We start from the raw sequence: 10,837 nt of genomic DNA, 5'->3' as shown, positions 1-10,837 counted from the left end.
GAGGCAGAAGTTGCAGTGAGCCAAGATCATGCCATTGCACTCCAGCCTGGGCAACAAGAGGGAAACTCCATCTCAAAAAAATAAATAAGTTATCCAGATGTACATTTTAACAGAAAAGGAGTTAGGGGTTATACTCACCCAATTGTTACAAATAGCTTAAAAGAAAAAAAAAGTTTTTTTGACTCTGGAAAGCAAAACATACAAACAGCAATGTTTCAAACAAAAAGAATTATTAAAAATTAATTTCAGTCCAGTGTAGTTAATTCTTGTTCTGCTCGATGTGAGGTTAGCAATTTTATGAGTTCAGGTTTTTTGCTTTTTGGGTTTTTTTTTAAGTTCTGAACATTTTTACAATCTCAATGTTGTCAGGCATGTCAGTGACTCAGGCCTGTCATCGAGCACTTTAGGAGGCTGACGCGGGAGGATCACTTGAGGCCGCGAGTTTAACACCAGCCAGGGCTTAGGCTTTGTGGACACACAAGGCTTTGCACTGTGGACTTGCCCTGAATTCCTTCTTGCCTGAGATCCAAGAACCCTCTCTGGAGGTCTGGCCTGGGACCACTTTGCTGTATCAGATCTACCTCCTGCTGGATCCCCAAACTAAGTCCAAGCCTCACCATGGCCACCTGTCTAGACTCCAGAATCTAAAGGCTCAACACCAGAGACATAAGCTCATGGACAAATCAAGCAAGTATCCAAAGTGTCACAAAACAACTGTTTTATGACTTTGAAACATCTAGCAGAGTCTGGGTGTGGTGGCTCACACCTGTAATCCCAGCACTTTGGGAGGCTAAAGCTGGAGGATCACTGAGCCCAGGAGTTCTAGACCAGCTTGGGCCACACAGTGAGACCATGTCTCTCCAAAAAAATTTAAGAATTAGCCAGGCATGGTGCCACCCACCTGTAGTCCCAGCTACGTGGGAGGCTGAGGTAGGAGGACCACTTGAGCCCAGGAGGTCGAGGCTGCAGTGAGCCATGATTGCACACTGCACTGCAGCCTGAGTGACAGAGCGAGACCCTGTCTCAAAAATAAAATAAAATTTTAGCCATGAGACAGAAAAAACTCACTCATTTTAGAGGACATTTGGGACCAGGAGTAGTGGCTCAAACCTGTAATCCCAACTGATAGGGTTTGCCTGTGTCTCCACCCAAATCTGACCTTGAATTGTAGCTCCCATAATTTCCCACGTGTTATGGGAGGGACCTGGTGAGAGAGAACTGAATCATGGGGGAGGTTCCCCCATGCCGTTTGCGTGGTAGTGAATAAGCCTTATGAGATCTGATGGTTTTGTAAAGGGAAACCCCTTTTGCTTGGCTCTCATTCTCTGTTGCCTGCTGCCATGTAAGATGTGTCTTTTGCCTTCCACCATGATTGTGATGAGGCCTCTTCAGACATGTGGAACTGTGAGTCCATTAAGCCTCTTTTTCTTTATAATTTACCCAGTTTTAGGAATGTCTTTATCTGCTGTGTGAAAATGACTAATACATCAGCTCATGGAGAGGCCAAGACAGGAGGATCCCTTGAGGCCTGAAGTTTGAGACCAGCCTAGGGCAAAATGGCCAGACCTCATCTCTACCAAAAAATTTTTAAAAACATGAAATAACTGGGTGTGACGGTATGTGCGTGCTCTCCCAGTTACTTGGGAGGCTGAGGTGGGTGGGGTCACTTCAGCCCAGAAGTTGGAGGTTGCAGTGAGGTGTGACTGCACCACTGCACTCCGGTGTGGGTGACAGAGTGAGACTCTGTTTCTAAAGAAAAATAATAATAGGCCGGGCGCGGTGGCTCAAGCCTGTAATCCCAGCACTTTGGGAGGCTGAGGCGGGTGGATCACGAGGTCAGGAGATCGAGACCATCCTGGCTAACACGGTGAAACCCCGTCTCTACTAAAAATACAAAAAACTAGCCGGGCGAGGTGGCGGGCGCCTGTAGTCCCAGCTACTCGGAGGCTGAGGCGGGAGAATGGCGTGAACCCGGGAGGCGGAGCTTGCAGTGAGCTGAGATCCGGCCACTGCACTCCAGCCTGGGCGACAGAGCGAGACTCCGTCTCAAAAAAAAAAAAAGAAAAGAAAAATAATAATAATAAAAATAAATGAAAGGACAGTGGATTAAAACTGTGTCTCTGTAAATGGAACAAGTTAATCTGTCCCACATAGCTGAGTTGTAGAGAATATAGGGCAGCAAATCTATACCTCAGAGCATAGAGAGAGAATTTAAGCATTTTTTTTTTTTTTGGTGAGACAGACTCTCACTCTGTCACCCAGGCTGAAGTGCAGTGGTGTGATCTCAGCTCACTGCAACCTCTACCTCCCAGGTTCAAACTATTCTTCTGCTTCAGTCTCCCAAGTATCTGGGATTATAGGCATCTGCCACCACACCTGGCTAATTTTTGTATGTGTGTGTATATATATATATATTTTTTTATTTTTATTTTTATTTTTTTTGAGGCAGAGTCTCATACTGTCACCCAGGCTGGAGTGCAGTGGCGCGACCTGGCTCACTGCAACCTCCTGGGTTCAAGTGATTCTCCTGCCTCAGCCTCCCGAGTAGCTGGGATTACAGGTGTGTGCCACCACACCCAGCTAATTTTTTTTTTGTATTTTCAGTAGAGACAGGGTTTCACTATGTTAGCCAGGATGGTCTCGATCTCCTGATCTTGTGATCTGCCCGCCTCGGCCTCCCAAAGTTCTGGGATTACAGGTGTGAACCACCACGCCCGGCCTAATTTTTGTATTTCTAGTAGAGACGGGATTTCGCCATGTTGGTCAGACTGGTCTTGAACTCCTGACCTTAAGTGATCCACCTGCCTTGGCCTCCCATAGTGCTGGGGTTACAGGCACGAGCCACTGCGCCTGGCCAAATTTAAACATTTTAAAGAATAAATTTGTGTGTGTTAGGTAAAGGGAGGTTAAAAATGGATACCAAGGTAACACAGAATCATAGGAATTTACAAGAGCATATAAGGAGACAAATTTTAGGTAGTTTCCAATTTAGTACCCATTAGAAATGGGTTCCCTTAATCATTGGATCCCTCCCCCAGTTCAGACAGAGCTGAACTCCCGTTTCCAAGTGGATAGTTTCTTTTTTTTTTTTTTTTTTTTTTTTTTTGAGACGGAGTCTCGCTCTGCCACCCAGGCTGGAGTGCAGTGGCCGGATCTCAGCTCACTGCAAGCTCCGCCTCCTGGGTTTACGCCATTCTCCTGCCTCAGCCTCCCGAGTAGCTGGGACTACAGGCACCCGCCACCTCGCCCGGCTAGTTTTTTGTATTTTTTTTTTTAGTAGAGACGGGGTTTCACCATGTTAGCCAGGATGGTCTCGATCTCCTGACCTCGTGATCCGCCCGTCTCGGCCTCCCAAAGTGCTGGGATTACAGGCTTGAGCCACCGTGCCCGGCCCAAGTGGATAGTTTCCAATTTGGTTTTCATTTTCCAGCTGAACCACTGATCTCAGTGCAGAGCCCATTAATGTGCAGGACCAACAAAGCATTTGCAATTTTCAGGGCCTAATACTTATATCTCTGAAAAGCAAGCACAGCTGGAAGGCAGAACACCTAGATCCTCAGAAATCAAAGATCCTGCTTTTACATGGAGTCCTGGGTGTCTCAGAGGTGTGTTAAAAGCCCAAGAGGGAAATGTCATGGGCCAGGCTGAGCAACACTTCTACAGTGCTTCCACAGTGCACCTTGCGGCAAAGGTATCCCCTGGGGCTGGTGGATGGCCCAGTGCCAGTCAGCCCACTGTGTGATCAGCCCATCCCTCATGTGTACCTTTTTTTTTTTTCAGTATTAAGTGTCCCTACAGTCTCCAAGTTTCCAAACTTCACATTTCTTATCTAAATGTTCAAAGAAATGAGTAGTCCCCTATAGTAATAACCATTTGCTACAACTGCAGTCAGCCACCTCCAAAATTACACTTGCCAGTGAGTCACCAGCCATAACACACCCAAAGGTAAAGTGCTCTCTTACAATACAAAATACTCCTGGTACCCATAAAAGCCAAAAAATATCAGGAAACTCAGACTGGGTGCAGTGGCTCATGCCTATAATCTCTGCACTTTGGGAGGCTGAGGCAGGAGGACCACTTGAACCCAGGAGTTTAAGAACAGTCAGGGCAACATGGTGAAAACCCATCGGTACAAAAAAATTAGCCAGGTGTGGTGATGTCTGCCCGTTGTCCCAGCTAATTGGGAGGCTGAGGTGGGAGGATCACCTGAGCCTGGGAGTTTGAGGCTGTAGTGAGCCATGATTGTCATAGGAACAGAAGGCAGAGAAATTCTGGGAGGGCAGTTCCCCAACCAGGGCCCCCCCCTTAATCTGAAAAGCCTGATACTGCGGCCCAAAGTGAGAACTTATATCCCTGTTTTCCCGTTCCAATGGTGCCTTTTCCAAAACCACCTGTGGCCCACCCTACCCCCCATCCTGTGCCTATAAAAAACCCAGGCTCAACTGGCAGAGAGAGGGGAAGCAGCTGGACGTTGCAGACTGTGGTCGGATATCACTGAGAAGCGGCTTGACTTCAGAGGGACAGCTTGACAACATAGCTTTAGAGAGGAGTCCAGCTGGGGATGGCCAGACTTCAAGGGAAGATTACGTTCCTGCTCCATCCCCTTTTCAGCTCCCTTTGCCACTAAGAGCCACTTTCATCGGCAATAAAATCCCCCACATTACCATCTTTTTTTCATGTGACCTGATTCTTCCTGGACACCAGACAAGAACTCAGGTGCCACGAGTGTGAGTGCAAAAGGCTGTCACACTGAGCCTCCAATGAGCTGTCAACGCTTAGGCTGGCCATGGATGGCAGAGCTAAAAGAGCACTGTGACACTTCTTCTGGGGCTTCAGGGCACTCTCCCCTGAATGCTGCTGTGGGGCCAGCATGGAGTTCGCTTTTGCCAGCGCCTAAAAGCGCTCACTCAGGCTTCTGCACCCACTCACTGGTGCTCCCTCTCCAAGGGGTGGAGCAGTGAGTGACTGGAGTTTGCCCCTGCTGGTGCCAAAGCAGCTGGCTGGTTCTAGCACCCGTGCACCCCAGTTTCTGCCCACAAAAGGGTCAAGGGAATACCCTGCTTCAAATGTGTGAGAAAGCATTTTCTCTGGTCCATTTTCAAGGCATGATAAATCTAAGTACTGGCAGCCAGTCTGTAAATATAACAAACCACATGGCTCATGCACCCAGAAGGTCACCATAAGCAAACAGAATGTAGAGGAGGGGTCAGTCCATAAAAGGGAAGAAAGTTTTGTTATTGGGAAATCGAAACTTAAGTGGAAGCCGGGTGCAGTGGTTCATGCCTGTAATCCCAGCACCTTGGGAGGCCGAGGCAGGTGGATCACCTGAAGTCAGGAGTTCAAGATCAGCCTGGCCAACATGGTGAAACCTCATCTCTACTAAAAATACAAAAATTAGCCAGGTGTGGTGGCAGATACCTGTAATCCCAGCTACTCAGGAGGCTGAGGGAGGAGAATTGCTTGAACCCGGGAGGCAGAAGTTGCAGTGAGCCAAGATTGTGTCATTACATTCCAGCCTGGGTGACAGAGTGAGACTGTGTCTAAAAAAAAAAGAAAAAAGAAACTTAAGCAGGGAAGGAGACTGGGGTATAACCTTACAAGGGGGATAATGAAACTTAGGTGACATCCGGGAAGATTGCAACCCCACAGTACCTGACCAACGAGGAACTGGGGGAGGGACTTGTGCGCTGGGAGATAAATTACCTGTTGTGACTGCCTGGTTGTCTGCCCACCAGACACCCGCTCTTGCAAGACCGTTATTAAAAGTCTCCCTTTGGCTATTCTTCGGGCCTCTAAGTCCATTCTTTGGGTTTGGACGGGTGACTGTGTCTCTCACAAACCTGGGGGCCCATCTGGGATCCCTGTGCCTGTGGGAAGTGGGACTTTGGCCGAGAGGGGAGATATGTCCCACCAGATTTATGTGGCCCGCTTTGTCTGGGCATCCTGGCTCCCTACAGAAGCCATAGACAAACCGGAAACTGTTCTTCAGGAGGCAGCAGAAGCAACACAGGGAGAAAAGCAGGCACCGCGGGAACCAGGCAGACTCATGCACCAGCCAGGGTAGGAAAATCGGACTATAAGTACTGCCTTGGTGGTGGGGCATTTTTGGAGGTCTCGGGGTGTGCAAGAAACCTCCAGTAAGGGGGGTTGAGTACACAGGAAAAAAACTCAGACACAGAGACTGGCAGAAAATGGGAGACAGGAATTCTAGGCCTAGGAGCCAAAGGAAAGAGGGAGCCAAAGAGACTCCTTCTGACATTACCTCCCCCCGGATAGTCCTTTGGGGAGACTGCTGCAGGTTTGGTGGGACAACCCTCGAACCAGGGACAAGGAAAAGCAAAAGATGATAAAGTATTGCTGTTGTATCTGGCCCGAAGACCCCATTCCTAAGCCTTTGATCTTTTGGCCTAAGTTTGGCTCAGATGAAGATTGGGTGTGCCAAACTTTAATTCTCTATGTGAATAATAAAACCCCATCCTCACAAGAAGAGACAAGTTACTCTCTTCTGGATCAAGGAATTAGCCCCCATGATTCCCCTCAAGAAGAAAAGGAGCCTGGTGAAGAGCCCTCACCCAGTGAAAACTCCTGGGACCCCCTATCATGCTTGCCCCTCCATACGGCTCACAAAAAAGGGGACAGGAAGATCAAGGGGCAGCAGGAGGGTTAGAGGAAGAAAGATCCAGAGACCATGGGGGAGCCAAGCCAACTGCTCCTTTAAATCCTTATCCAAATTTAAGAAAAGAATTAGAAGAGTGTAAGAGGGATATTGAGAACTTCCCTATCCCTTCAGCACAGCAGGCATCTAGCATGTTCCCTCTTAGGGAAGTTCCCGTGGGACAGGAGAGACTGGCTTTGTAAATGCTCCTCTTGCAAGTACTGAAGTTAGGAATTTCAAGAAGGAAATGAAGCCACTCCTAGAAAAGTCCCTCGGTTTAGCAGACCAGCTGAACCCATTCCTAGGACCCAGCTTTTACACCTGGGCTGAAATGATGTCTATCATGAATATCCCGTTCACAGCAGAAGAAGGGAATGATTAGGAGAGCAGCCATGACCATCAGGGAGAGGCAACACCCGCCTGGGCTGGGATCCCTGCGAGCGAAACAAAACTTTCCAAACGTTGATCCCAAATGAGATAATAATGATCCCAGGGACTGGGCCCAAATGCAGGACCTCAGGGAACTAGTAATGCAAGGGATCAAAGAGTCCACTCCTAGGACACAAAATGTCTCAAAGGCATTTGAGATTCAACAAGAAAAAGAGGAAACTCCCTCCACATTCCTGCAGAGGCTCAGAGATAAGAAAATACTCCAGGCTAGATCCGGAGGACCCAGTAGGGCAAGGCCTTTTGCAGATTAACTTTGTTACTAAGAGCTGGCCTGACATTATAAAATAAAAAATAAAAAATTACAAAAGATTGATGGATGGAATGAGTAACCGATTGAGAAATTACTGAGTGAAGCTCAGAAGGTCATTGTAAAAAGAAAGGAAGAGAAGCAGAAACAGAAAGGAAACGTCATGATTTCACTGTGGAAAAGGTAGACAAAAAAAAAAAAAAAAAAAAAGATTAGTTCAAGATCCCTCTCAAAGGAGACAAGGGAATGATAGATTTTGACACAGAGAAAGAAGGGAAATGCAGGGGAAAGCTCCTAAGACTATGAGTGGTTAGATGTTACAAGTGTGGAAAGCCAGGGCATCTTAAGAGAGAATGTCCTAAATGAAAAAAAGAGCTCTTCCACAGGCCGCTTGTGCTGCTGCCATGTCTCTAGTGATCCCTGAAAAGTTCCAGCATATTTTGCGAGTACTCAACACCAACATCGATGGGCGGCGGAAAATAGCCTTTGCCATCACTGCCATTAAGGGTGTGGGCCGAAGATATGCTCATGTGGTGTTGAGGAAAGCAGACATTGACCTCACCAAGAGGGCGGGAGAACTCACTGAGGAGGAGGTGGAACGTGTGATCACCATTATGGAGAATCCACGCCAGTACAAGATCCCAGATGGTTCTTGAACAGACAGAAGGATGTCAAGGATGGAAAATACAGCCAGGTCCCAGCCAATGGTCTGGACAACAAGCTCCGTGAAGACCTGGAGCGACTGAAGAAGATTCGGGCCCATAGAGGGCTGCGCCACTTCTGGGGCCTTCGTGTCCGAGGCCAGCGCACCAAGACCACTAGCTGCCGTGGCCGCACCGTGGGTGTGTCCAAGAAGAAATAAGTCTGTAGGCCTTGTCTGTTAATAAATAGTTTATATACCAAAAAAAAAAAGAAAAAAAGTAGAAGAGATGATCCCCCTCATGACTGCTGATGAATACGATGGGGGTCAGGGCTTCCATCTGAGTAGGTCCTACCAAGAACCCTTGATAAATTGGAAGGTGGGACCTGAGGGAGGAGAAGTGACATTTTTGGTTGATACTGGGGCGGCTCACTCCTCCCTAATCCGCCAACCAAAGGGTTCAGAACTCTCTAAGGAAAAATTGACAGTATTGGGGTAAAAGGGGAGGGATTACAGGTTCTGATATTCAAGAAAATGTTAATTAGACTGGAACCAGAACAAATTGAGGGGTCACTCTTATATGTTCCTGAAGCAGGAACTAACCTCCTGGGTAGAGACCTGATTGTGAGATTGAGTTTAGGATTAGGAATAGAGGAAGGACAAATAAAAGTAATGATGGGCCTCCTAACAGAGGAGGAGGGAAGAACAATTAGTCCTTTTTTGTGGGTTGGGAAAGGCAACAGGGGAGGGTTAAAAATCACGCCCTTACAGATTGAACTAAAACAACCAGGAAAAGTAGTTTGCAGAAAACAATATCCCATTGCTATTGAAGGGAGAAAAGATCTCCAACCAGTAATGGAGGGATTAATTAAAAATGGACTGTTAGAACCCTGCATGTCACCATATAATAATCTAATTTTTTTTTTTTTTTGAGATGGAGTTTCACTCTTGTTATCCGGGCTGGAGTGCAATGGCATGATCTCAGCTCACTGCAACCTCCACCTCCCGAGTTCAAGCAATTCTTCTGCCTCAGCCTCCTGAGTAGCTGGGTGCGCTCCACCACACCCAGCAAATTTCTTTCTGTAGTTTTAATAGAGACAGGCTTTCACCACGTTGGCCAGGCTGGCCAGGCTGGTCTCAAACTCCTGACCCCAGGTGATCCACCCGCCTCAGCCTCCCAAAGTACTGGGATTACATGCGTGAGCCTGTGCCCGGCCAGTACTCTAATTCTTTGTATTGCTTATCTGGGAGGGAGAGATTCTGTGTCTGTTCCCAGCCATCTTTTTACTGCTGCAGGCATCTCCCACCTCCCCCCAACCCCAGTCCACTTCCGTATCTTAATGTGCCTAAAGGGAAAGGAATGTGATTATTAAGGCCCACTGTTTATACTGGGAATGATTGTATGAGTGTGAAGTTTGGTGTTTACCCAAGAGACTTCCCCCAACTCCTTCTATGCTTGAGTTGTTTATCTGTAGTTTACAGCCTGAACTTTCAGGCTACCTTTTGTTAGAAGAGAAGTGATTTCTTTGAACTGCAGAGGTTAGAAAGGAAGCTATTTTGAGAGTGTTAAGGAGAATTATGGAAGGTTTACAAATTTGATGGGATTATCACACCCCTTGGCATCCTGTGGAAAGGTAAAAAGAATAAACCAAACTCTCAAAAAGCATCTCACCAAACTGAACTTAGAAACTAAAGTGCCAGGCCGGGTGCGGTGGCTCAAGCCTGTAATCCCAGCACTTTGGGAGGCCGAGACGGGCGGATCACGAGGTCAGGAGATCGAGACCATCCTGGCTAACACGGTGAAACCCCGTCTCTACTAAAAAAATACAAAAAACTAGCCGGGCGAGGTGGCGGCGCCTCCTGTGGTCCCAGCTACTCGGGAGGCTGAGGCAGGAGAATGGCGTAAACCTGGGAGGCGGAGCTTGCAGTGAGCTGAGATCCGGCCACTGCACTCCAGCCTGGGCGACAGAGCGAGACTCCATCTCAAAAAAAAAAAAAAAAGAAACTAAAGTGCCTTGGACCAAATGTTTCCCATGACGTTAGGATTAGGATTCAGACAGTCCCCAGAAGAGACTTGGGATTGTCCCCTACAAGTTATTATACGGACTCCCATATTTGGGCAGGGCTACAGATTCTCCCACTGTGGAAACCAAAAACCAGTTCTTAAGAAATTATATACTGGCCATATCCTCCACCTTGTCATCCCTCAAGTTAAAAGGTCTTGTGACTCAAGCGTCCCCTCTTGAGTTCGTGGTTCACTACTTCCAGCCTGGCAACTTGGTGCTGCCTAAGATTTCAAAAGAAGACAAGTTCCACCCAAGCTGGGAAGGTCCCTATCAAGTGTCCCTGCCCCTGAGACAGCCCTGTGAATGGGGGGGGACTCACTACACTGGAATCAAGAGACTGGTAAAAGAGCCCCGGGAAGGGAAGGAGAAAGAACAGTGGGAAGTGCACAGGTCACCTGATGAACCCTTAAAGTTAACTCTGAGAAAAATTTAAAAAGAAAGCGTGGGCTGGCCGCATTTCTGAAACGTAATATGGCTGGGATGGGTTACTATACAAAGAGCAGAAGGTCACAATGGAAACTGGCAGGGGACTCGCCCCCACCCAATCAGGTTGGTGATTAATGTGATTAAGACGGTAGCACCCCAAACTATAAGATTTGATGCCGGTCAGATTTTACCTTGTGGGAATTTAGAAAATCAGAGACAGATCTCACAGGCAGATAAATATCTTTGCCCTGAACCAGATGCAGGTTACAGTAGGGCATCATCCTTCCCCAGATGAGAGGATGTATGGTGGGCTACCCAATTGCAGGGTTGGACAGTAAACATGGTGTGGGTAA

General features: G+C 47.6%; 1 pseudogene across 1 annotated transcript; it reads left to right on the top strand.

The window, feature by feature from the left end:
* Positions 1-7,725: 7,725 nt before the first annotated feature.
* Positions 7,726-8,264, top strand: LOC117075232 (annotated as a pseudogene). Its single transcript, XR_004433886.1, has one exon. The product of XR_004433886.1 is annotated as a 40S ribosomal protein S18-like (transcript).
* The last annotated feature ends 2,573 nt before the right edge of the window (positions 8,265-10,837 follow it).

Source organism: Trachypithecus francoisi, unplaced genomic scaffold, assembly GCF_009764315.1.
Source record: "Trachypithecus francoisi isolate TF-2019V2 unplaced genomic scaffold, Tfra_2.0 Lachesis_group5, whole genome shotgun sequence".
Lineage (NCBI taxonomy): Eukaryota > Metazoa > Chordata > Mammalia > Primates > Cercopithecidae > Trachypithecus > Trachypithecus francoisi.
Note: the sequence above shows the minus strand (reverse complement) of the source record. Positions and strands in the feature narration are given on the sequence as shown.